Source organism: Leopardus geoffroyi, chromosome A3 (assembly GCF_018350155.1).
Source record: "Leopardus geoffroyi isolate Oge1 chromosome A3, O.geoffroyi_Oge1_pat1.0, whole genome shotgun sequence".
Taxonomy (NCBI): Eukaryota; Metazoa; Chordata; class Mammalia; order Carnivora; family Felidae; genus Leopardus; species Leopardus geoffroyi.
The window spans coordinates 35,802,859-35,814,862 of record NC_059336.1 but is presented as its reverse complement, the minus strand read 5'-3'; the positions used below and the strand labels follow the sequence as shown (position 1 = coordinate 35,814,862).

At 42.7% G+C, this 12,004-nt stretch overlaps 1 protein-coding gene across 5 annotated transcripts in view; it reads left to right on the top strand.

Moving 5' to 3' along the window:
* Nucleotides 1-12,004, top strand: part of PAK5 (p21 (RAC1) activated kinase 5) — a 318,922-nt gene that overhangs the window by 26,751 nt on the left and 280,167 nt on the right. For 2 of the 5 annotated variants that reach the window (XM_045445306.1, XM_045445303.1), the window contains exon 2: nt 4,527-4,673. The gene's annotated coding sequence lies outside the window, so the exon portion shown is untranslated. Of the gene's footprint in view, nt 1-1,869; nt 2,638-4,526; nt 4,674-5,380; nt 5,884-12,004 lie in introns of those variants that run through there. The other 3 variants (XM_045445302.1, XM_045445305.1, XM_045445304.1) reach the window with 2 other exon arrangements.

The window sequence follows — 12,004 nt, the reverse complement described above, 5'->3', positions numbered from 1 at the left end:
AGTGTTTTCTAAATGTCAGAAAAAAATGTTAATTTCACAGAAAAATGTTATTTTCATAAGAGAAATTTTCTAAGCTATTCCTTTAAAGATAAGAAAAAAAGACTAAAAAAGTATATATGAAGCATATATAACTATACACTTCAACATGAATAATATCCATTGACTTCTTGCCAAGGAAAATGAGGAAACTATTGTACTTAAACCGCCTCATAACTCCCTTCTTTCTACCTTCAGAATTTAGTAAATTTCACAAAAATATTAATATGGTCAAGGTTTACAATATTTATGTTCTATTTTAAAGCTCCCAAACACATAATTTTTAGTCTCAAATTTATTTAAAAATAGGTATAATGAGGGGCGCCTGGGTGGCGCAGTCGGTTAAGCGTCCGACTTCAGCCAGGTCACGATCTCCCGGTCCGGGAGTTCGAGCCCCACGTCAGGCTCTGGGCTGATGGCTCAGAGCCTGGAGCCTGTTTCCGATTCTGTGTCTCCCTCTCTCTCTGCCCCTCCCCCATTCATACTCTGTCTCTCTCTGTCCCAAAAATAAAAATAAACGTTAAAAAAAAAATAGGTATAATGATTATTATCACATTTGACCATAGCTCCACCATTCTTGAGATTTTTTTACTTTTTTATTTTTGAGTAGGCTTCACACCCAGCGCGGAGCACTGGAGCCAGACCCTGAGATCAAGACCTGAGCTGAGAGCAAGAGTGAGGTGCTTCACCGAGTCACTCAGGCGTCCCTTTAGATTTAGATCTGTTTTTTTTTTTTTTTTTTTAATTTATCTCTTGGGTGAATTTCATGATCAAAAAGAATTTTGTTTAAAGGTTTACATGCACTTTGTATCTTGATCCATTGTTTGAGAACAATTTACTGACTTGAAAAGCTGAAGAATAGCCTGGCTAGGCAAAATAGACACCCTTGGGTCACTGTTTCTTTTTCTCAGAACATTCCCTCAGGCACTGTATGATGCTGTGAAGCAATCTAAAGACAGCTTTTCTCTTCCTTGTATGTAAATTGCCTTTTATGCCTGGATGCACCACGGATTACTTGTCTTTGAAATTCTATAACTTCATCAGAGTACATTTCAAATGTATCCTTTTGTTCAGAAGACTTAAGACTCCTTATTTCATGAAATTAGCTTCTATTATATCTTTGATTAATTTTTCTATTTCATTTTAATCTGCTTTTCGTTTTCTGGTTTTTCATAGCATAGGTTGTAAAAAGTGGTTTATATGCTAGTAAATGAAAACAAGTAAATAAAAACCTTTGATTTATACTGTTTATCAATTTATGTGCAGTAAAAACTCCCACGATGGTGGATTTCAAGCTATCAGTGTTGTTACTATAAATGAAATTAGGAGCTCTTGCAAGCTGGTGCAAGCCTATATGTGTACATGTGTTGGATCTCCTTTGTTTGACTTCCATATAATTTTCCTATGATTGGTTTTATACTTTTTTTTTTTTTAGTAGCTAAGTTCTGTTTGTCACAGGGTTTCAGTTGTGTTTAGTCTCATTTCCTATTCTTTTACCTCTTGAATGGCTTAATGACTTCTTTCCCCAAGCCCTGAAACTCTGCCAGGGTCCCTTTCATTTCTGGTCATGTCGTTTCTTCTTTAAATCCTTGTATTGCTTCAAAAAAATCTTTTTGTTAGATCATATAATCTTTAATTTTTTAGAATGTTGGAGAATTTTTTTAATGTTTATTTATTTATTTTGAGAGAGAGAGAGAGCATATGAGCAGGGGAGGGGCAGAGAGGCAGAGAGAGAGAGAGAGAGAGAGAGAGAGAGAGAGAGAGAGAGAATCTTAAGCAGGCTCCATGCCTTGCAGGGCTCAATCCCAAGATGGTGAGATCATGACCTGAGCTGAAATCAGGAGTCAGACGCTTAACTGACTGAACCACCCAGGTGCCTCTGGAGAAATTTTTATCTGATCTTGCTGTTTCCTGAGGGTTAATCTCCTTCAGGTGAACATTTCTCTTATGCTTTTTGTTTATAGTCCTTGAAACATTCATTTCTACCCCCTGTTCTCCCTCCGCTGTTATCTAAGCATGTGTCCTGTCTCTTTCTGGAGTCTATGCTGGTTCCATTATAACTGTGATTCCTCTTTGAGGGATTCCAGCTATTTACTGATGAATGGCATAGATGACAATGGAGAGTAAGCTGGGGTAGTCTGAACCTAGATTCCAGGGTGTGGTCTCAAACATCCCTCTCAACCAATCTACCAAGTTCTCTAACCCTCAGGCACAACTTCTCACAGTTTTTTGTATTAGTAAGGTTGGTTGAGATTAGTTTCTCATGAAATAGTCACTAGTAGGTAGCTTTGTTATATAGAAAAATACGCATTTCTAGTGAATATTTAACTGCTCTTTCCCCCTCCAAAATTACAAAGTACAAATACAGACTCTGACAGTGGGTAAAATCATGTCTTAAATGTTAGAGAATGAATACATGTCAGCACAAGAGATCATAGTTAATAAGTTCATATACAAAAAAAATGTGTGGAGCCAGATACCTAAATAGAAAGTGTACTGTTGGTTTGTAAACTCAGGAGCTTCCCGGATGAAATCTGAAACTGGCCCCCGTACACAGAGGGCAAGGAGAGAATGAAGAAGGAGGCCATTCCAGAACAGCAGGTGGCAATCTTTTTTTTAATTTTTATTTTTTGTTAAATTTTAATGTTTATTTTTGAGAGGGGGGGGAGGGGCAGAGAGACACAGAATCTGAAGCAGGCTCCAGGCTCTGAGCTGTCAGCAGAGTCCGGTGTGGGGCTCCAACTCGCCAACCATGAGACCATGAGCTGAGCTGAAATCGGATGTTTAACCAACTGAGCCACACAGGTGCCCTGTCATGTGGCAATCTTAATAAGCAAGGGGATTTACAGGTATGGTTTATCTTAGCCCAAGATGAGCAGATCTCCACTCCTACCCATCAGAATCTTAGAAGTTTACAGAGGTATTACCTAGGTTAAATCACATATTCAGCAGATGGACCCAACAGTGTGTTACCCTCTAAGGTTGTGTCATTGAAACTGGCTCTTACTGTGGGAATTGTGGGCTGAATGTACCTTCCAAGGACAGGGGAGGGGGTGAGGAGTCTCTGCCCAGGTCCAGATTGTGGGTCAGTCAGAAGTCAAATCCTCTTGATGACCTCCTCCAACAACTCCCAATTACTAATTATATGTTATTTTCCAAATTTTAAATATCTGAGCCATGGGGAAAGTCTATTATTTGTTTAAAAATAAAGGTTTTGAATCCCTCTGACAAATTGGTACAGTCCTACCTTGTATATTCAAAAGTGATGTCTTTGATAAATGTATTAGTGTGGTGGACAAAGTAATGTTTTGCTCAGATCCCCCTTAAGTGAGGGACCTGTTACCCCAGCTGCAGGAACTACTGCTGGCAGATGGCCTTCAGTGGTTTTCTCCTTCAGGGACTGCCTCAGCTTCAGAGGGCTGCCTTCTTTCAAGTTCATGCCCCTTCCAATGCAGCCAAATGATTAATATTAGTATATAAAGGACTGGACAACTCATACCAACTGGAGACAACTCTGAAGGGTCATCCTAGCTCCAGAGATCCCTGGAGGGCTGGCCAAGACTGTCACCAGCCTACAGCCTAACTTGACTTCTACCTCTGTCTACTCCTGCTTCCTGTATCTCCCAGTCACATGTGTTGGTCCTTAATGAACACCCAGCCTGCTAAACTCTCAATAAATGACATTATATAAAAAGAAACTCTCTAGGTCTTGATGCACTGCAGTATGTACAGAAATAGTATTATTATTCACTTATAAAGTTTAGCTTGCATAACTCCTAAATGAATTTGAGGCAACAATAATCATAGTATTCAACCAATTGAAACAACTATGCAAATGCAAGCTTTGTGTTTAACAGGTGAGACTTTTTTCCTGTGATTGAAGTTCAGTATTTCCAAGCAAAATTCTAATGGCTACCAATCACAAATAAACTACACCTCTATAAAATTATTTTCTAGCTTTTGCATCTGTGCAAGCACACATACAAGAAGGTCAAAAATCGAAACTTTATGCAAATAATCGAGTGGTAGGTGGCTAGTTATGGCTACGTGCGTGGCTTAGACAATAAAGAGGTAGACTTAGAGACTACTACTCCTTTAAACAGAAAAACAAAGCATGATATACCAGGACATATTTCTCCTTTATACATGGGAGCACTGAGAGAGAAAAGTAACTATCCGTCTATCCTATGGTTCCTGTTTTGATACAGCAGCTGATACATTAAGGGTCCTGAATGAATGGAAAACAAGCAAGAGAGAAATGATATTTTACTATTAACTATAAAACTGTTTAAGAGTTACTGAGTATAATAGAATACTGATAGATATAAACCCTTATTTTGAATCTGCTATGCAGTTATGGAATCAGATACCCTATCACCAGCCCATGAAAATATTTTTGAGGCAGCTAAAAACAGACAAGGGTAGAACTTCATTTCCAAGGTTGAAAACTCATAACTGGTTTTTGTTAATGTCTCTCTCTCTCACTACAGCATGAGCAGTGAATATTATTGACAGTGCTGGAGACTCCGGAGGTTGGGAAGAGAGTGGACAACTAGGGGATTTAATATGAACCACGAGATATCATTGCAAGCTTCAGCCCAAACATCACTCATCAGAAAGCCCTGTGTCATCCCTTGGTATATAAACATACTACTCTTATTATAATCTGTCAGTCTTCTTAATTGGGCAAGCCCGGCCTTACCATCGCATGTATAATACATTGGACACTTGGTTGTCCAGTCTGAGTTTTTAGCCCAGCTCAGGAGAGGCAGGGGACAGCCAAGGGAGGCTGGTTCAGACTCGAGTAGAGCAGCTCAAGTAGCAACTAGTTTGCTAGCCAACCAGCAAAACGAGCACGGAGAGGTCGAGGAACCCATGTTCCCCTAAGCCAGTTTCGGATGGGTGTTCAGAGCCCAGCCCTAGCGTGATGTCTTCCAGGGCAGCACAGCAACCCGGGGGGTGGGGAGTGGGGGAATCTTCCCTTACTAGCCGCCACATAATCTGTAGGCAGGAGGGACGTCTGTGGATGATACAGACCGTTTCTGGGCTGGCTAGTTGAAGGATGGCCACAGAGAGGTCACAGACCGAGGCTCCTCTAGATCCTTGCTACTCCGTGTGGTCAGAGGACCAGTGGCAACATCACTTGGGACCTTGTTTAGCCTGCAGAATCTCAGGCACCTGTCTGGACCAACTGAACCCGTATTTGCATTTTAATCCTACCGCACATTTAAGTTTGAGAAACACAGGTCCAGGTGGTAGCAAGGAGGCTTGCGGAAGGATCTGCCTCTCAGCCCCGCCCCCTCCCCCGTCTTTGCTCTCCGCCGGAGCAAAGCTCAGCCCCACATTGGTCTTGCACATTTCTGCGAACCCCGGGTGTGTGCGGAAGGGGTGTGCAGGAGGTACCCCGGCGAGAGCAGAGGGCAACTGGGTGACTGGATTGGCGAAGGGCTGCTTTCTCTGGCTCGGGGCTCCTCAGCGTGTAGACACTCCCCCGACCCTTCCCCCCCCCCCCCCCCACCCGCCTCCCGCAGCTGCTACTGCCTGCCTCCCGCCGGCTGCCGCGAAAACCCGGAACAGCTGCGTGCGCTCGTGGAAAGTCCTCCTAGGGGCGAAGCCGGGCAGCTGGGCATGCTCAGTAGCTGGGGGAGGCTTGGGTGGAGAGTAGAAAGCCGCGGCTCTGCCTCCCACCCCCTCCCTCTGGCCCCCGCCCCCCTTGCCCCTACCCAGCCCGTAGTAGTTGCCCGGCGTGCGCCCGCGGAGACCGGGAACATGGCGCTCCGAGCGGTGTATTAGCCGCGGAGGAGAAGCGGAGGAGGCGCCGCCGCTGCGCTGACAGCCAGCCACCAGGTAGGCAGGCGCGCCTGGCGGGGCTGCCTGGGTGGGTAGCGGCGCGGGGAGGGGCGCTAGCGTGGATGCGCACGGCTGGGACCCCGGGCATCTCGCTTCGCCGGCAGGATGCGAAGGGGATATCTGACAGCGCGCAATTGTGCATCGCCTAGGAGATGCCAGAGGCTGGGGACCGGCTGGCTGGAGGGCAGGGATTCGGGGACCGCCCCCACCCCCCATGCGCTGCCACCCAGCCTGGGCTCTCTACGGGTCAAATAAAGGATAGTTCCTTTCTGCTGGGCGAGAGGGCGCGGGGGGAGATCCCCGGATACCAGTTCTGGGAGTGCGCTGGTCCCCTGGACGGCTCGCAAGCCCAGCACCGGTTCTTTGTGTGTACAGCCACGCACGCCCAGGGGGGTGCCACGGTGCCTGCTTCTCCCCGGGAGTGTTGCACATATTGCCAGGGCAGGATTTCCGTATGGTTTTTGTCTCTTGGCAGGTGTGGACTGGAAGATGTAATAGCAGAGCCTTTATGGGGCTGTGTTTTCCTTTGTTACTTGCCTTGGTGTGTGTGTGCGTGTGTGTGCGCGCGTGGTGGGTTGTAATGGAGAGAGAGAGAGAGAACTTCTGCTCGTGGGCACGGGTGTGGGCAGAGCGTGGAAGAGGATCTCGGCTCCAAACTTGTAAAAATCGCGTGTGATGCCGGCCTCCTGGAGGGTTAACTTGAAAAGTCCAGAGATCATCTGTGCCCGGTTTGGAGCAGAGGCGTGTTCGCCCCTCTTGAACCCGTGTGTGTATCTGGAGCTTTAAACATGGGATGTGAGTCACTTCAACATTAGATAGCAGTTAAGGGAATGTGAAGCATTTGGGGCTATCTGTGGTGGTCTTTTTTTTTTTTTTTAAAGGTCAAATTAATAAATAGAGAAGTTGGCAGCAAGCCCAAGGAAAGTGTCATCGTTAATAGCTGATGACAGCTTCGAAGGCTAAATACACTTTTGGGGAAATCAGGAAACCTGGCATTCCACAGGGTTCTACCAAGAAATAGCCATAGGGTCTTAAGGAACTCCCAAAATCTCTTAGTGCAGCCGTTTTCTCTTCTGGGGTTTGGAGGTATGTAGACCCCCTCTCTCTTACCTGAGTCCAGATGGACACTATTCTTGAAAAGCCCCTCCCACACCAGAATTCCTATGAAACTGACACTCCAGAATAACAGCTGTGCCACCTTATACTTGCATATCTGTTATATTCAGCAGCACAACTCCCTGAGTTAGGGAGGGAAGGCAAATTTAGAATACGCTTTTATTTTTTACTCCAAGGATGGACATCTGTGACTATGAAGTTTAGAGACACTTTCCTCCGTACTTAGAGTATTTATTCTTATGGTCTCCTTAGGTGGCAAGAATGAGTCAGTAGCATCAAAACGAAATGGGGAGTGCTTGAGGAAAATGCATTTAAGTAAATTAAAGCTGTAAATGTCCAATCTGACAGTAATACCTTGACTTAGAATACATATGTGCAAAGCAGAAGCATTGCTAATGGAAGCAATATTGTTGATGGAAGTTTATTGATAGCATTGGTCTTAGAATACAATTTTTGTGTTCCTCTGGGACTAGGTACAGATTGATTATACTAGGTGTCTGCAAGTTGGTATTTTGTTAATAAATGTGAGTTTTAATTTCAGGCATTGAAAACCTAATTTGTCAGCTCCTCTCCTTTACTTCATCAGAGTTTGTTTCAGCACTGCAGGTGTGAGTGGCAGGTGTTCTGGGGTGTGGTATCATTTTGGTGATGAGACAGCTGAGTTTGAGCTCTGCCTCTGCCATTATTAGCTTTGTGATCTTGGGCAAGTTATTGAACTTTGTGGAGCCTCAGTTTCCTCCCCTGTAAAACAATCCTGGGAATAGAAAGACTTGTCTAAGTGGGAGAGTGTGTGGACTACTGGTAACATAAACCAACCAGGAAAATGGTGGGGACATTGGAAGAGGAAGGGAAATGGATATTTATTCAACCTATACTATGTGCCCAAATAAGTGATCTAACACTTCAACTATCAGTTTCTTAGGGCTGCCATAAAACAAATGGCCAAAAATGAGGTAGCTCAAAACAAAATTTATTCTCTCACAGTGCTGGAGGCTGAAAGTCCATAATCAAGGTGTAGACAGTTCTGTGCTCCGGCTGAAGCCTCTAGGGGAAGATCGTTTCTTGCCTTTTTCTAGCTCTGGTGGCTCCAGGTGATCCTTGGCTTGTGACAACATAACTCCAATTTCCTGCCTCCATCGTCATCTGGCAAAGTTCCCCCTTCTTATAAGGACACCATTCATACTGAATTAAGGTCCACTGTAATTCAGTATGACCTCATCTTGATTATATCTGCAAAGACCCTATTTCCAAATAAGGTTCACATTTGTAGGTTCTGGTTAGGTGTGAATTTGGGGGAGACACTATTCAGCCCAGTATGCCAGCATCCCTATGATCTGTGTTTAATGACATGATTATTTCTGCATATGAGCAGAAGATAAAGATAGAGTATTGTGGGTTCAGAAAAAACTTTAAAAGTTATTTAATACAGCTGACATATTTGTGGCTTCCCAAACATGGTAGGGAAGAGCAGCATTTAGAGATACTAGACAAATGTCACTAATCTGGAAACCCAGATAATCTAGGATCTCAGTCTTCCACAGGTAATCTGCCTGATGTGCCCTGTCCCAAAAGGGTTTGTTAATGTCGCCTTCCTCTCTTTTGCTACCCGACCAACACGATGCAAACAAACAACAGAAAATCAAATTAAACAACCAAAATAACAAAAGCGGCAGAAACACCCCAATATTAACACCTTTCTAATTTTTCTAATTTTTGTAGAAGACACCACTGTACATGGAATTGCTTTAGCCAGAAACTCAAGAATCATCTTTTGACACCTTAATTCCTTGTGCCCTCCATATCCAAAACCATCACAAAATTTTATAAATTTCTCCATGTATCTCTTGGTAGATTCTCCCTTCCATCTGTACCACACCACACTATCAATCCTCAAGTTGTCTTCCCCGTACTGAATCACTGGCATAACTTTCTAGCAAGACCCGTGGCTCCTTGCTTGGCTCTTCCAATCATTCTTCTAGAATAGATAGGATCATGTCAATTCCTTGCATAAAATGCCTCTACATACCTGAGGTGGGTTCCAGAGACTGAGCCTTGGGCACTTGGCCAGGCTCATCTTGGGCATCTCCTTCTCTCGCTGCTGTTACACTGACCTCCTGTCTGTCGAATTTCCCAAGAACTTCCCCTACACCTTGCTGGTACAAACTGTACTTGTCCTTTGGGCCTCCTTGATCTCCCTTCCCCCGCAGCCCAATTCTCTTATCAGCCTTTTAATTTTCTTCCATAGCACTTACCTCAATTTGCAGTTTCCTATTCATTTGTTTGACTATTGAATGTCTGTGAACTCCGTGATGGCCATTTGTTTTGTGTCTTGAATGTAGAAGATGATCAACAATGGCAAATGAGTGAAGGAATGAAAACTCTCATAGCATTTTTCTGTGCCAACTTAAAGATCTGATTTTTTAGAAACTTTTTTTTTCCCCCACTAACTTGTATAAAAAGAGCAATTGAGAAACTCGTTCTGACTGGAAAAGAGGAGTATTCTTGGCTTTAACAAATGCATCTTCTAAGAATTGGTTTTAAGCGAGCAGTTAAGAATTGAGTCAAAATATTTTCTGCCAACTGAGGTCTTTGTAAAAACCTATCAGTCAGCAAACATTTCACAAATATCTGTTGGACATTTGTATTTGTCATGGTAGGCCCTAGAGGGGACAATGGAGAACTAGACTTTTAGCCTTCTAGAGATTAAAAATAAACAGTAAATAATAATTGCAGTAATATTTATTGGGCTTCTGTTCTATGCCAGGTTCTCCTCCGTCCCTGTCCCTACTGGTTACTATAGATAGCCCTCCAGTCTCTCCTAGTAACACAGAATCCAAATCAAATGCACAACAAATACTTCATGAGCTAATAATTAGTAGGTGCTTTTATCCCGATCTTTTAAAATAGGAAACTTCTGCTTATGGGGGGGTCGGGGGAAGGAATCTGCTCATATACAGAAGAGCTTGCAACTGCTTTGTGAATATAGCCAGGTGGGTCCTGTTCTACTTTGCAGAGCATCAGCCTATTGTCTCTGGGGTTAAAATAAGAGCCAAGTTGCTCTTTATACAGGAGCAAGTTCCTGGTGTGTTTGTCTTCCACAGTTGTCAAAATTCTTAACTGGCAGCTGAATTGTTTTATTCTGTTTAATCCAAGTGAGAAGTAACGTAATGTCTCATTCAGGGCACTTTTGGGTAGTCCTGAAAAGCAAGACTCAGTACCCCAGGAAAATGAATGTGGTGGAATGCAGGAATACAGGATTACATTTGGATTTCTTGGATGGCCTCGATTTCCTGTAATTTCATTTCATGAATGGTAATTTTTTTAAAAGCAAATAAAAACATTTAATGCACTTTTTTTTTTAAAGTTTATTTTTGAAAAAGAGAGGGGGGGGGTGGGAGGGGCAGAGAGGAGAGAAAGAATCCCAAGCAGGCTTTGTACTGTCAGTGCAGTGCCCCATATTGGCTGAACTCATGAAGCCTGAGTTCATGACATGATCTGAAATCAAGAGGCAGATACTTAACAGACTGAGCCACCCAGGTGCCCCTTAATGCATATGTTTGAGTATAACTTTTCACCTAAGTAACAGAAATCAGACATTGTGTCTTGATTTCGTTTAAAAGTGATGGATACACAGGGGTGCCTGGGTGGCTGAGTCGGTTGAGTGTCCAACTTTGGCTCAGGTCATGATCTCGGTCAGCGGGTTCGAGTTTCTTGTCAGGCTCTGTGCTGAGAGCTTGGAGCCTAGAGCCTGCTTCAGATTTTGTCTCTCCCTCTCCCCCTCTCACACTCTGTCTCTCTTTCTCTCGAAAATAAATAAACATTAAAAATTTTGAAATAAAGTGATAGATACACAATTGAGTCTAAAGGAACTAATAAGATATTTCAATAAGGTGGTTAGTTATAATGTACACATTTAAAAATCAAGCTAGGGGCACCTGGGTGGTTCAGTTGATTAAGCATTTGACTCTTGATTTCAGCTCAGGTCGTGATCTCCTGATTAGTGGGATCGAGCCCAGAGTCGGGATCCTAACTGACTATTGAGCCTGCCTGGAATTCTCTATCTCCTGCTCTCTCTGTTCCTCCCCTGCTGGCATGCAGTCTCTTTGTCAGAATAAATAAACTTAAAAAAAAAATCAATGGCGACCCCAAAATGCTAGTATTTACCAGCTAAGAAATGCAATAGAAAATGATTTTGCTCATGAATCCACAAAAATATAAATTTACCTAAGAAGAATAGAAAATGTACATGACATACTTGGGAATAATAAGAAATGTCTAAAAACTTGTGTAGAAAGCTGTAAAATTTTACTCAAACACATAAACACATGAAAACATGCCTTATTCTTGGGGTAGAAAGATGGATATTCTGAAATGGCTGTTTTTCCATAATCAATTATATAGTTTTATTGCTTTGGGGTTTGGGAAAATTTGACAAAATGATTCTAACATCAATCCAGAAGAATTACTGTGTGATTATACTCAAAATCTTGCTAAAGCATATATGTGGGAGTGGATTGCCCTTACAGAAATAAAAATAAATCTGGTCATCGAACTCCATTGGAGCCATGTAGTACTGGTGTGAGAATCAATAGATATAGCTCACTGGAATAGCATAGCCTGGAAGCCATCTCAGGTAGTTTCTGGAAACAAGTGCAATGGATAAAGCATTTTGAAAAGCGAGAAGCATTAGACAAAATCAAGAAGCTACACCAAATAGGTAGAAAACTTTGAACTAAGACCCTCTTTATATGACTCACTAAATTCCAAATATATTGGAAAGTTTATCGGTCAGGTGAGAAACAAAGCTAGAAGAAGATATTTAACAATTAATGCAAAGAATCACAGCGAAAGATAGCTTTGAATATATTTTAAGCTTTCGTATGCGAAAAGACCCCATTTAAAGCAGAAAATAATCATGGAGAAAAATACTGACACCAAGCATGACAGAACAGTTAATAGAATAATTGCACTGAAGAACTCTTGCATATCAGTAAGTAGAAAA